Source organism: Astatotilapia calliptera, chromosome 7 (assembly GCF_900246225.1).
Source record: "Astatotilapia calliptera chromosome 7, fAstCal1.2, whole genome shotgun sequence".
Taxonomy (NCBI): Eukaryota; Metazoa; Chordata; class Actinopteri; order Cichliformes; family Cichlidae; genus Astatotilapia; species Astatotilapia calliptera.
This window is the reverse complement of record NC_039308.1, coordinates 29817407-29830651: the sequence shown is the minus strand read 5'-3', so window position 1 is coordinate 29830651 and position 13245 is coordinate 29817407.

Genomic DNA, 13245 nt, shown 5'->3' with positions numbered 1-13245 from the left:
TTTAGCATGATGCGTGACATGAAGACAGCTGATGCAAGCAGGTTTGTAAAATGCATAATGTAGATTAAAACCATAGACTGTGAGATTTTACCACTTTAAAAAAAAATCTGGTTAGCAATCCTCACTGTTATAATGATCATGTCCAGGAAATGTTTTTGTTTTTATGTTTTCCTCTCCATTCTTTTATTTGGAAACGGCAACAGAGCTTATAACCTCTTCTTCACTAGCAGGAAAGATCCATTAGAAGATATTTAGCATCAGTTTCTCAGTTTCTTTGTTATATAAATAAGAAAAGTATCAGTAATTCTAGTTCAGGATCTGCAATCAATATGGATGACAATGGCCACTATTTTATTCTTAAAAGCCCATAGCTTTGAATTTGCCAGAATGTCCACACATAATAAAGGCAATAATGTATTGTTAGTTTGACACTTACTAATCCATTCGGTGTAATAGCTGGATATCAGAATTTCTCTGAATTTATGTTTATAATATTGGGATACTGGTACTGAATTGCTTGGCATTTTCCAGTGTATATTTTTATATTGATTAAAACTTTAGGAGACTGTTTCAGATACACATTATGCCTGAATTTATTGCCATTATATAGAATAAATGTATGGACTGTAATGCTTTTCAAACTCAAATAATACAATACCAGTACTTCCCAAATCATTACGTATTTACAAGGCAAGTACTTAATTTGGAAATCCATTACAATAAGAAAAAATCAATCGATGCAGAATACCGCATGAATGTGCTTTTCCTTGCCCCACAGCAAACCATGGAATAGCCAAGCGCACACACTGATAAAACACATGCATGTGTCGAGTGACAGCAAACAAATGTAAAAGCTGAGTCAGTATCATTACAGCGGTTTTCAAAGGGAGGTTCTCCAATGCTTTTCCACAGCAGTATATATGGTTTATGTATGAACAACTATATATGCCATGCCTGACTGTGTTGTTCTACAGCCTGCTGGTTCAAATGGAAGGGTATGCAATATTAATGAATATGTGAGTGCACAGTGACTCACGTGTCTTAGCGTCTTTTCTCAGTGGGAGGGAGGAGAAGAAAATGGTAGCATTTTACCGAGGTAATCTGACCCCTCACCTACCTCTCAGAGAACCATTTCACTGTGGTTGCTTCAGCATAATTTTTTTTTTTAAATAACTTTAAAAAAATTATTTTCAGTTTGCATTATCTTACATCCAGAAGGAGTGTTTTATGGATTTTTACACAAGCAGCCAATCCTGTTGTCTAAAATTTTGTATGCATTTATGTAAAAATCGAACACCTTGTGCATTTCAAGCTTGACATTTAGAGCTCATTGTTAAAACTTTTAGTTAACTTATACTTTTCCATAAGTGCCCCTCTAAATGAAGACAAACTGCAGAGGCAATGCCAAGCCTGGGGCCTTTTAAAAAGAAGAATTAGGCTGGGAAAACAAATAGTAATGGCCTCTGTTCCTTTTTCAGAATAGATAATGGTCTCTGTGGAGCAATCTGCCAGTATTAGCAGTCCATTCACAGTCCATTCTTATATTCTTATATACACAGTGCATTCTTAACAGCATTCCCATGGATTTAGAGTTGGACTTTTGGAGCACTGCAATCAGTGTCTTTTCAGCACTGAATTACTTTCTCCTCCGAATGAGAACAATTGGCCCTATGGCACCTGATTGGTCCGTTTAAGTGTGCAGTGATCCCTACTTCCTCTTCTTATACTTTCACTTGCTCTGTTTTTGATTTGAACAGAATTAAATGTACCAGTTACATTGTGCCACAAATCATCCCACTAATTAAACCTTTGATCGTGAATGTCCACAGAATGTGAACAAAAACACAGAAATCATCACTTGTTTCTGAAAATAATACTGCATGCTATGTTTTAGCAGTAAAAGTCAGGGGTTTGATAGGTTAACTGTTGTCATTGGTTTAGAAAATATTATAGACTTATTCTCAAGGCCTTCAGAGATGCTTTCCTTATTTTTAAGCATGCAAAAAAAAATAAAGACTATTAAGCAACAAAGCTGCAAGCCAAGTGAGTATTTCAGAGTATCAGTGTCACTTTCAGAATCAGTAGTTTTGTGCATTGGAGCTCACTGAAAATATTCAGTTCATATGTTCTGGCTTAAGGAGTACTGAAAGACTGCTAACACCATGGGATATTTTTGAGGCTGCGGCTCTGCAGCAAACTGGTGTTTCCTGTTTGGCCTTTTTCAGAAATATGTGAGGATACTAAGATGACAATAGCTAAAGGCGGTACTCACCTATCACCTCCTTTAAAGTTCACAAATCATATCAAATCTCTTCCAGTTGAGACTTCAGAAAGTCGCACTTCCCAGCCAAAAAGTAATCAAATGCAAAACTCAAAATTTCTGTTGATTAAATAAGATACATATAATATCAAAGCTTTGCAACCTAGTGGATATTAGTGTGTATATATAAATATTGTGACACTTAAACTGCAGGTGATGCTGTCAGGTTTATGCAATAGCATTTTCCCCTCTGCTTTACCACTCGTTTAACATGTTTTTTGTCTCAACCACTGACCTAGTTATAACTGTCCTTACTTGTTTCTGGACGCTAGGGTCTCCATTCAGTTCAGGTCTGGTAATCTTACGTTGTTGTCATATTTCATTCCAAACACCCTCATTTCATTTCTGCTTTCTCATAAATTAATCATGAATTAATATGGCTACATAGCCTAGAGCATGTATTCTTCCACTGCAGGAACTGACTGCATCAGGTAGCCATGCAGCGTCTTTGTATTTCATGGAAAGCCCTTATTTCAGGATGGTACTTATCCCTTAAAAACTGCACTGTATGATATTTAATGCAAAGCATGCTGTTCAGCCCTTACATGTCCTCTTTGACAATATGCATTGACATGAAAGAGGCTGAATATACAGTATTACTGAACACTGAAGGACAGGTCAGACAATGAAAGGGAATAAGGCTAAGTGGGCTGCTGCAATCCTTTCATTTAGTTCTTGACACAATGCCACTGATTACAGTGCATTTATATTAACATCCCAAGATTGTTAAGCATAGAAACCGATTCAATTAGAGTCTTGCAAGGTAACACTGTAGGCTCATAGGCCCAGAGTTTTTTCACCAACCTAATTATATTGTCAGAATGTAATATTTGAACAATTAAATATTGCTCAAATATCCACAAAAATATTTTAAAATTCTGTATGTTTATTTTTTTGTTTTTTTGTGGGGGTGTTTCCTGGTGACGACACAGTAGTGCAGTGGTTAGCACTGTTGTCTCACAGCAACAAGGTCCCGGGTTCTATTCCACCAGTTGGAGCCTTTCTGTTTGCACGCTCTCCTTGTGTCTGCATGGGTTTTGTCCAAGTACTCTGGCTTCCTCCCACAGCCTAAAGCTGGTGGGGTTTAGTTAATCGGTCATTCTAAATTGGCTATGGATGTGTCTCTCTGTGATAACCCAGCAAAAAAACTCTCACCCCTTGGCAGTTGGGGTAGGATCCAACTCTCTTTGACCCGGAATTGTACAAGTGGAAGAAAATGTCTGTATTATTATTTTATGGTATCTGTTATGCAGGTTAAACTTTAAAACTATTGTTGTGACATAATTAAAATGTATAGCGCACTGAAACACAACAAAACTATTCAGTATTGTCACTAATGATTAGCGTGAAGATGTTTTGTCTGTAGTGAGATTTAACATGGATGGTGTATTATTTCTTTCTTGTCATAATTTCCGAGGTTTAAAGATGTACTTGATTTAATATCCCTTATATGTTGATTGTTGTATCAGGGGTAGATGTTTATGTAAGCTTTAGCTTCAACCTACACCTTTTTGGTTTGTTATTTAAATGAACCAAATAAAGATAACTGAATGATATGGAAATCAGAAGCCTCTGTGCTTTGACAACAATCTGAGCTGTAATCCTCCGTAGTGGGATTGCCTCAGGAAACCTATTTGAAACATACATGACCGTCAACAGAAACTGGTTTCCAGTTTTAGATTTAGGTAAAGGCCCCACACAGTCAACAATCACTTTCTGAAATGGCTCCTCTACTACTGGGATAGGACAGAGAGGAGCTGGTGGGATTATTTGGTTTGGCTTGCCAGTCATTTGGCATACGTGGCAAGTACGGCAGTATTGAACAACATCAGATTTCAGTCTTGGCCAGAAGAAATGTTTCAGAATTCTGCTGTATGTCTTGTTAACCCCCAAATGTCCTGACCATGGATGGTCATGTGCTAAGGACAATACCTGGGTACGTTAGGCAGTAGGTACAACCACCTGATAAACTGCAGACCAGTCTGTGTCTTCTGAGACCTCACTCGTCCATCTGCGCATCAGAAGACCTTCATCTGAGAAGTAAGCCAGCTTTTTCTTCTTGGCATCCTGTTGACTGAAGACAGAAGAATGACACTTGGATAGGGTTACATCATTTTTCTGTGCAGTAATGAACTCCTCTCGGGAGACTGGCAAAATCCAGGATTGGTTGTGTTTTGTTAGCAGGTGGAACTTTGGCCTGAACCTTAGATCCAGAGGTAAATGTGATCACGAGCTCATTGTCACCAAAGGGATCTGACCTCATAAAGGAATCGGCCAAGTCAGGACCATACTTTTTTGTCTGGGCCCTCGTAACTACACAAGCTGGAAAAATGGCAGGCTGGTCTTGAGCTGAGTCAGAGTCCAGGCTCAGCTTGGGTCGGTCTAACACTTCAGGAACGGGCATGACCTTGCCTCCAGCAAGCTCATTACCTAGGATGAGGTCAATACCTGGGATAGGCAATGCAGAACGAATGGCCACTTTAACAATCCCACTGACTAAGGAAGACTGAATGTGAATAGTGTGCAAAGGGGCAGACACAAATCCGAGTTCTACTCCCTGGACAATGACACTAGACTGGCAAAATGACTCCTCTGAAAAGGGTAAGACATTTTCTCTAATGATGGACTGAGAGGCCCCTGTATCTCTCAGTATTTTTACTGGTTGATGATCTTGTGGATTCCCAGTCAGTGAAACCACTCCCTCTAGAATGAATGGTTTGAAACAGGCCAAAATGCCTGATGCCACCAAGGCAAAGACAAGTGAGCTCCCTGGGAAGCTTGCCTGCAGGAGAGAATGGTAGAATACAGAGAGAATGGTAGAATACCTTTTCAGGTATTCTACCATTGAAAAGGAGACCCTTGCTTTGTTGTGGGCCTTGCAACATTTTGAAGTCTATATAGAGTCAGGTCAGAGTTCAGTTCAAGTATTCACAGATCACAACCCTTTTTAGTGTTGTGGGGAAGAAAGATAAATAGAACACAAAAGCAAAGCCACATCTCTTGGCACGTAACAGCTGCCTTCAGTGGAACTTGCTCTCTACTGTATCTAGGCTACTGAAGGAAATTGGAAATCTAGACAGGTTGAGCAAATGGTTAGTGAAATCATTAATCACTTTGCTTTACCGCTGTCTTCTCCTCTGTTGTTTTGACCATTATATACTTTCAGACCATGATGTTTATTCATGCCTGAGTCTTGATCTCCTTGTCCTTTTTTAATGCAACCACATCTCTGAATAAAAAGCAGAACACAGAGCACAAGAGATACGAAGGTCAGTCTTGCTCATTGCCTGAAAACACTTAAAAGCTCATAATGTTAAATAGTGAATCTGCATTATTTTGGGAAATGTTTAAGAAAATCTCTGAGTCACATTGTCTAAACATTTATAGACAGATTATGACTGAAGGGGTTTGGGATCAGTTCGAGGGAAGGTTTTGGATGAGATTTAGCTTTCCTCGATGTATGCATGATCATGCATCATTTTGATGCCTGATCAGATTAACTGGGAGATAACTCAGCCTCACATCTGAACACAAAGTGGATTAGAAGAGAGATGGAAAAATGTTATAAAACGACCTTAAAAATATATTTATTTCTTTATAGAATCCATTGTTTTGTTTCCTTTTCGTGCATTACAATGTTTAGCCAGTTTTATTGGCTTTTTTAAGTTTATAAGTTATATATGATAACTTTCTTTTCCAGTCAGAAACCAGTGTTGTATACCTACCACTGTCACGTTTAGCTGAAACGAGATGTAGTTTGGTAAAACCTGTTAATGCCAGTACCAACACTGTTGCTAGGTAACTGATCAGTGTGACAACTCATCAATCCATTTCAGACCATTTAATTTTTTCCAGTGTTTATTGTTGAGTTAAGATTTTACATAACACAATCGTGTCTGATGTGATTTTGTCTCAATAGTTACTCTGAGCAGTAGTTCATGACTCTGCTTTCAAAATGTCCCAGAAAATTTATTTTAAGAGGGTAAAAACATCCACTTGTTCCCATTTAACTATTTATGAGTTTCTCGCTTAGCAAAAATTTCACTGATCATTTGCAAGCAGAAACAATGGCATATTTTTAACATCTTTTAGGGTGGAAATTTCAGATTAGACCAAGACGCTGTCTAAATGATTTGCGCTCAACTTTTCATAAACTGGCATAACGATATTTTCCGAAGGGTTCAAAAGATACAGTGCTAATTCATGCTGTGGATACAGAGGTCCAGTAAGCAGACACAATGATTGGATTTTCCTGCTACCGTACAGTTAAAAGATCAAGGACACAGTTTTTGGGTTTGGCTGTTTGACTGTTTTGGAGCAAATGTCAGCTTTGGTGTTATGTAGTACTTGAATAGATTTCTTTTCAGGAATCGTCTGGAACAGTCTGACATTTAGTTAAAGAAAACATAGCCAGCTCCAGATCCAGATATTAGATCAGTAAGATGCATGTTTTTGTAGTTCAGAAAAAAAAATAGATCACTTTCAGATAACAAAAACAAACATGTGCCTACCATTCACTGTACATGAGCATCCATCCATCCATTCGCTTATCCTTTTCAGGGTCGCTGGAGCCTATCCCAGCTGTCATGGGGCGAGAGGCAGGGTACACCCTGGACAGGTGGCCAGTCTGTCGCAGGGCCAACACACAGGGACAGACAACCATTTGCACTCACATTCATACCTAGTGACAATTTGGATTATCCAATTAACCTATCCCCACAAGCTGCATGTCTTTGGACGGTGGGAGGAAGCCGAAGTACCCGGAGGGAACCCACGCAAACACGGGGAGAACATGCAAACTCCACACAGAAAGACCCCGGCCTGATGGTGGAATTGAACTCAGGACCTTCTTGCTGTGCGGCAACAGTGCTAACCACTGTGCCACCGCACATCTGTACATGAGCACAGATGTTTTATTTCAGTTGTTTATGCATTCCCTAAGGCTTGCATGTATATTTCGAAGAAGAATGGGGTAACAGCTACACATATATCCATTTCTGCTGGGCATTCCTGTGTTTGCACTGAGGATGTGATTAACGTTCTCCAGCTGGGATCTTTGGATATTAAACGGGCCTCAAATGATGGCAAATAATGTACATTTGAAATTTGGAGCCCTAGCACAGATAATTAATGTTTTTTTGTAACAATCAATCACTGTTAGTCATTTTGTTAAACCAGCTGTATGTAAAGTACAATCTTACCACTATATATGATACAAACTAGTAAATTTTTTTTGTAATGTCATTAAGTGGCTGAATCATATAGAAAAGTAAAAATCTAATGTTTGTCCAGTGGGCTCAAACATAATGACTAAAATAATGGCAACAAACAAGGCAACAGTGTTTGGGATTGTTCAGTGGAGGAAACTGAGGTATGCAACTAAGAATCACTGTGCACATCCACGGATTCCTTCCTTGCTACATGATCCACATTTGAGTGATCAAATTAAATGTCCAAACAATTGGATCAAGGCTTTCCTGAGCTTCCTGCTAGTGCACTTGTTTCACTCAAAGCTGAAGATCCTCTATAATGTTTTTTATTGATATTTAACTGTGAATAATGAATGCATATCATTGCTGTAAATTGAGTGTTTGTTCCCTTCAGGACTGCTCTTTTCTGGAGTAGCTTTTCCTGCACTCACACACCCCTGCGTGATATGATAGAAGTGGTAATTGGATTTCCGTCCTCACACTGAAATCCGATAGTGTTGTCAAATGCTAATCTCTTATCTACCTGTCCATCATTGCAGAACAGTATGATAAAGCAAAGATGAAGAATGCACACTAATCTGGTAGCTGCGCTACTTCTGGAGCACATCTGCTTTTTGTCACATCGTGGAGCTCTTGTACTTGTGCACAGCTTGCATTCTGACTGAGCACAGTTGGTATTATTTTATACAGATGCTACCTGCCAACTGATGCTCCTCTAACCTTCCCAGTAAATGAAGGATTTAACAAAACCACTGTGCTTTCTCCTCCCCGTCAAACTGCATCAGAAGATTTGCTCTGACAGACGGAGCATTGTTTACTTTGTGGTTTAGCAAATTACCCATCATGTGTTACACAATCTCAGCTTTTTCTAAATTGAATTTAAAATGTGGATGCACATGGCCATTTCCTCAATTTTTGAGGTTGACTAATGACTTGGACATGCATTCTTTTTCCTCAGACAATTCGACGTCTTCATCTGGCAATGTAGATTTATTGCAGATTTGACATTGCCCCATTATTTAGCATCACTCCCCAGAGCTGACATAGTGGATTTGGCACAGAAGCATTATGGACCTCAAAGATCCATTAAGACTGAAATAAGGAAGAGCCTAACACAACATCTGACAGCTTGAGCTTTTGAATTTAATTAAATGTGTCACAGGTTTCTGCCTATTTATGGCCTGAATGGAGAAACAGGACAGTATGAAACTCCTGCAAACACAGCAAGAGAATTTACCTCATTTGTCTCAAACTGTGATGAGAGAGCTGCATATTTTTGTGCAAGCATTTGAAGATTTAGCTTTACCAAGATTCTAGACTTGCAAAGTAGATGATTGGTGAGAAGATGAAGAAGATGTGGGATGACTGCTGGCTTTTGAATTGCTAAATCATATAGTTAGGGCTGGACCAGGTGACCCTGAATCCTCCCTTAGTTATGCTGCAATAGACGTAGGCTGCCGGGGGATTCCCATGATGCATTGAGTTTTTCCTTTCCAGTCACCTTTCTCACTCACTATGTATTAATAGACCTCTCTGCATTGAATCATATCTGTTATTAAACCTCTGTCTCTTTTCCACAGCATGTCTTTATCCTGTCTTCTTTCTCTCACCCCAACCGGTCGCAGCAGATGGCCGCCCCTCCCTGAGCCTGGTTCTGCTGGAGGTTTCTTCCTGTTAAAAGGGAGTTTTTCCTTCCCACTGTCGCCAAAGTGCTTGTTCATAGGGGGTCATATGATTGTTGGGTTTTTCTCTGTATCTATGAAACGCCTTGAGGCGACTTTTGTTGTGATTTGGCGCTATATAAATAAAATTGAATTGAATTGAATTGAAATTGAATTGAATTTTGAAATCCAAGTAACAACACACTAATCTTCAAATGTCTAAATGTTAAAAATATTGTTTAGCAAATACATAAATCTAATATTTGTGTTTTAAAACAATCAGAATCCAAATCCAACTAAGCCAAAACTAAGTTGCTCAGGCAGAAATAAACTGTAGACAGAATTTTGTCTGAGCATTTGCAATGAAATTAACTTCATTTTCCAAAAACAGCAATTAGATTCAAGGGCAGAGCAAGTATTAGCTTCCTTTAAACAACTGAAGCAGACAGACAAAAAATGCATCAGAGGTCTAATAATCATTCATGTCTTGTTTTGCATTATGAGAACTGCTAAGTAGTACCATTTGATAGTGAAATGAGTTGTGCTTTATCTATTTTTGTAGCATTAAGGTTGCAGATCAAAGCTAAGACATAATTAGATAAAAGTTTCCCTCAGGATGCCAATCACGCTTACACAGTCTATAAGCAGGGATGAATAAATGAACAGAACTGAATTTTAGCTAGAATGCATTTAGCCACTTAAGGCCAGATTATGTGCACCATGCATGGTTCATAATCTTTCAGTACTGACAAAGCAAAGCCCAGTGATTGTGTATTGATGGTTTCTTGACACCCATACATGATAGCCGGGCAATCTGATCCATCCTTCCGTCCTTTTGATTTCAGTCTTTCTCGAAGATTTTGAAACCATGGCTGCAGGGATTTGTTCCCATTCATGCTCAAACCCATTAGCCGAGTGGGTCAGACACTGATGTTGGTTGATAATGTCTGGTTCACAGTCTGTCCTAATTCATTCCACAGGGTGTGGATGTAAGGGTTCTTTCACATAATTTCCTTATGGACCATGGTGCATGGACATTGTTTATGTTGAGACATGAAATGGACTGTTCCCTAAAGGTTTGCTAGAAATTTAGGACTAAATTATTTGAAATATAGATGTATTGTGTTTCAAGTAAGATTTTTGTTGAAGGAATAGTTAAATTGTTAAAACCATAACTAACACAACTCAGCCAATCCCACTAACTATTTAGTGGGATTGAGTTAGCAAGTAGTTCAGCAGAAGCCTGACATAAAGAAGATAGAAATAGCTAGGCTACTTTTGCCCAAAGGTTTGAATTGGCTTTTTGTTTCTTCTGACCCATAATGTTTCAGCAGGCTTGGTTTGAAGGTAAATTCTACTTGGAACGGAGAAGGCAGTTGCCAAAAAACCTGCTCATCTCTTCTGATGACCATTTCTTTTCATGAGCTTGTTTCATTTCCTGGATATTCATAAACAATTGCTGGCATACAGAAAAGGAGTTATTCTATTACAACAACAAAATATATAAATAAAAACAACAAATGAAAACTGTAGTTTGCAGAAATTAAACTAGATGACTTGCCCAAGGTTTCCCAGAAAGCTCCTGCTAAAATGGAAGAATCTTAGAACCATTGTGAGGAATTTTATGAAGCCCTGTTATTTGTATATTGTGGATATTTTATTCACCCTGAATAAAAACACAAATTGTTGTCTATTTTTGGCTGTTAGCAGAAATAATGACATGGGAGAGTGAAGAAGGGTAAAGAAAAATGCTGCCACCCTGTAGAAGTAAGTGAGAAATACACACAGATTATATTTATTGTGACTGTATAATTTATTTTGTGTATTGTTACCAGGGGTTTCCACTTCTGCTGCCAAAGACTGCTGAGGAAGGAGTTGGTGGGGTTAATTAAACATACAGGAAGTGACAAAAACAGAATAGCAACTGAAGCCACTAGAGACCACAAACTTCTAATTTCAGAGAACAGAACCCCTGGAAGTTTTTAGAGGTCTCTCTCTGGTATTTAGTTTTTGTAATATATCAAGATTCATTTCTGTGCACTCCAAGGAAGGCAGTAATGAAAGGAAAAGCCATTAGCTGTGCGCATTAGAAGCACCTCCCTACCTCTCTCACGAGAAGACAGTCATCGTGATCAGAAGTAGATAATATCTGGAGTACAAATGACAGTCTATAATTCCATGGCATCGGCCCAAAAGAGCATTTTAGCACAATTTAATATTTTATATGGCTCCTTCCTGTAATGAAAACATTACATATGAGATACAGCTGATGGAAGAGAATCACAACACGAGAAAATGTGATCAGTAAGGTGTCACAAACACCCAGAAAACAACAACAGTCATTTACTAGAGTCATTAGATGTTTTTGGAGGAATTTTGTGGGTAACGTAAGCTTTTTTTCACATAAATAATTAAGTGGCAGTTTGTTAATTGAAGCCAAAAAGGGCACAAAAAGAAACCACCCCATTAGTTAAAATAATCACCCATCCTTTCTCTTCCTAATTTGAATGCAATTTTATTAGTCGAGTTTTTTTTAAAAATGCCCATTTGGGCACTGATGACACTTTACTGAATGAATATTGTGTCATAATTCAGTGCTGGGTAAGTAATTATAATAAAATTGCAGTAGTGTTTCTGAATGGACGAAGAAGGAGGGCCCCGACAAACTCATTTAGGAAAATTGATGCAAAACAGACAGCTGCTGGCAAAACACAGCGTTGCAATGATCTAATTACTTTCTTCCGCACATCCTCCACAATTACGGTACAGCTGCCTGCCCAAATCACTGGGTATGTTAATAGGGAAAATATCTCATGCTACAATCCCACTAACAAAGAAGTCACTGAATAATTAGACAAAGCCAAGTGAAGTCCTCAGATGTTTATCTGAGTCTGTTGGGTATTTATTTTTGAGATATTATAAGCTGCTAATCGAGGTAAATTTCTTTGTTAAAATACAAAACGTGCAAAAAATAATGCATGCTAGCATTTTTACAACTTTACACATGTCAATGTCTAGTGTTTGATAAAGTACCATGAGGATAAAGTAGAATTCAAACACCCGGTTGTGGTATTTAGTGAAATATGGGAGGACTGAATGAAACACACAGCAATACATCTTATCTGTCTCAGGCGAGTACGTGCAAGAGCCAAATTTGAGGGAAGAGGTAAGTATCAAGGCAGTATGAAGACACACACTAATGAAAATTCAATACAAAATAAATATTTATAAAAGAAAATGTATGTAGACAATTCAGTAACACATAGACTCTAAATAATTCTTGGGCAGATGATTGGGCTTTATTCCCTCTTTTGCTCTACATTCTCAATCAAGGGGCAAGTACTACAATGTTAAGTTACCCACATAGCAAAATTGGTATGGTCCGGATCACACAATGTGCTTACACATGGCCCACATACGGCAAAGAATGACGGCCCTTTGGTGGTCCAGATCTGGTTTGCCAGAGGTGGCCCACACATGGGCCAGCACAAGGCCAGTTGCAGACACATTGGTGGTCCTGTGCGGGCCCGTGTGTGGATTACCTCTGGCAAACCTGATCTGGGCCACCAAAGGGCCGTCATTCTTTGCTGTATGTGGGCCATGTGTAAATTGTGTGCAGCCACGGGCCAGGTGCAGACACACTGCTGGCCCTGTGCTGGCCCAGAACAGTTTCAGCTCTGGCCCCAGATGTCAGCCTAATGTGTACCCTAATCAAGCCATGTAATACCAACATGTGCCGGAACATAGTAGAGCAAAAGTAACGTGACGAAACTCTGTTCAGACAGTGAATCGACTGATTCTTATATAGCACTTTTCTACTTTCCTGGATTAATCAAAGTGCTCTATACAACACAACACATTCAGCCACTTTCTCTAAACTGAGTGATTCCTAACTACATTCATACACATTCACACTCTTGATATGCAGACTAGAGGAGCCAGGGATTGAACCACTAACCTTCCGTAATGCTCTACCGCCTGATGTGTTTTAAAAATACAGACTAAACAAAGCATAAAAAACAACAACATGTGTTTAAGTGTTAATTTAGCTCAC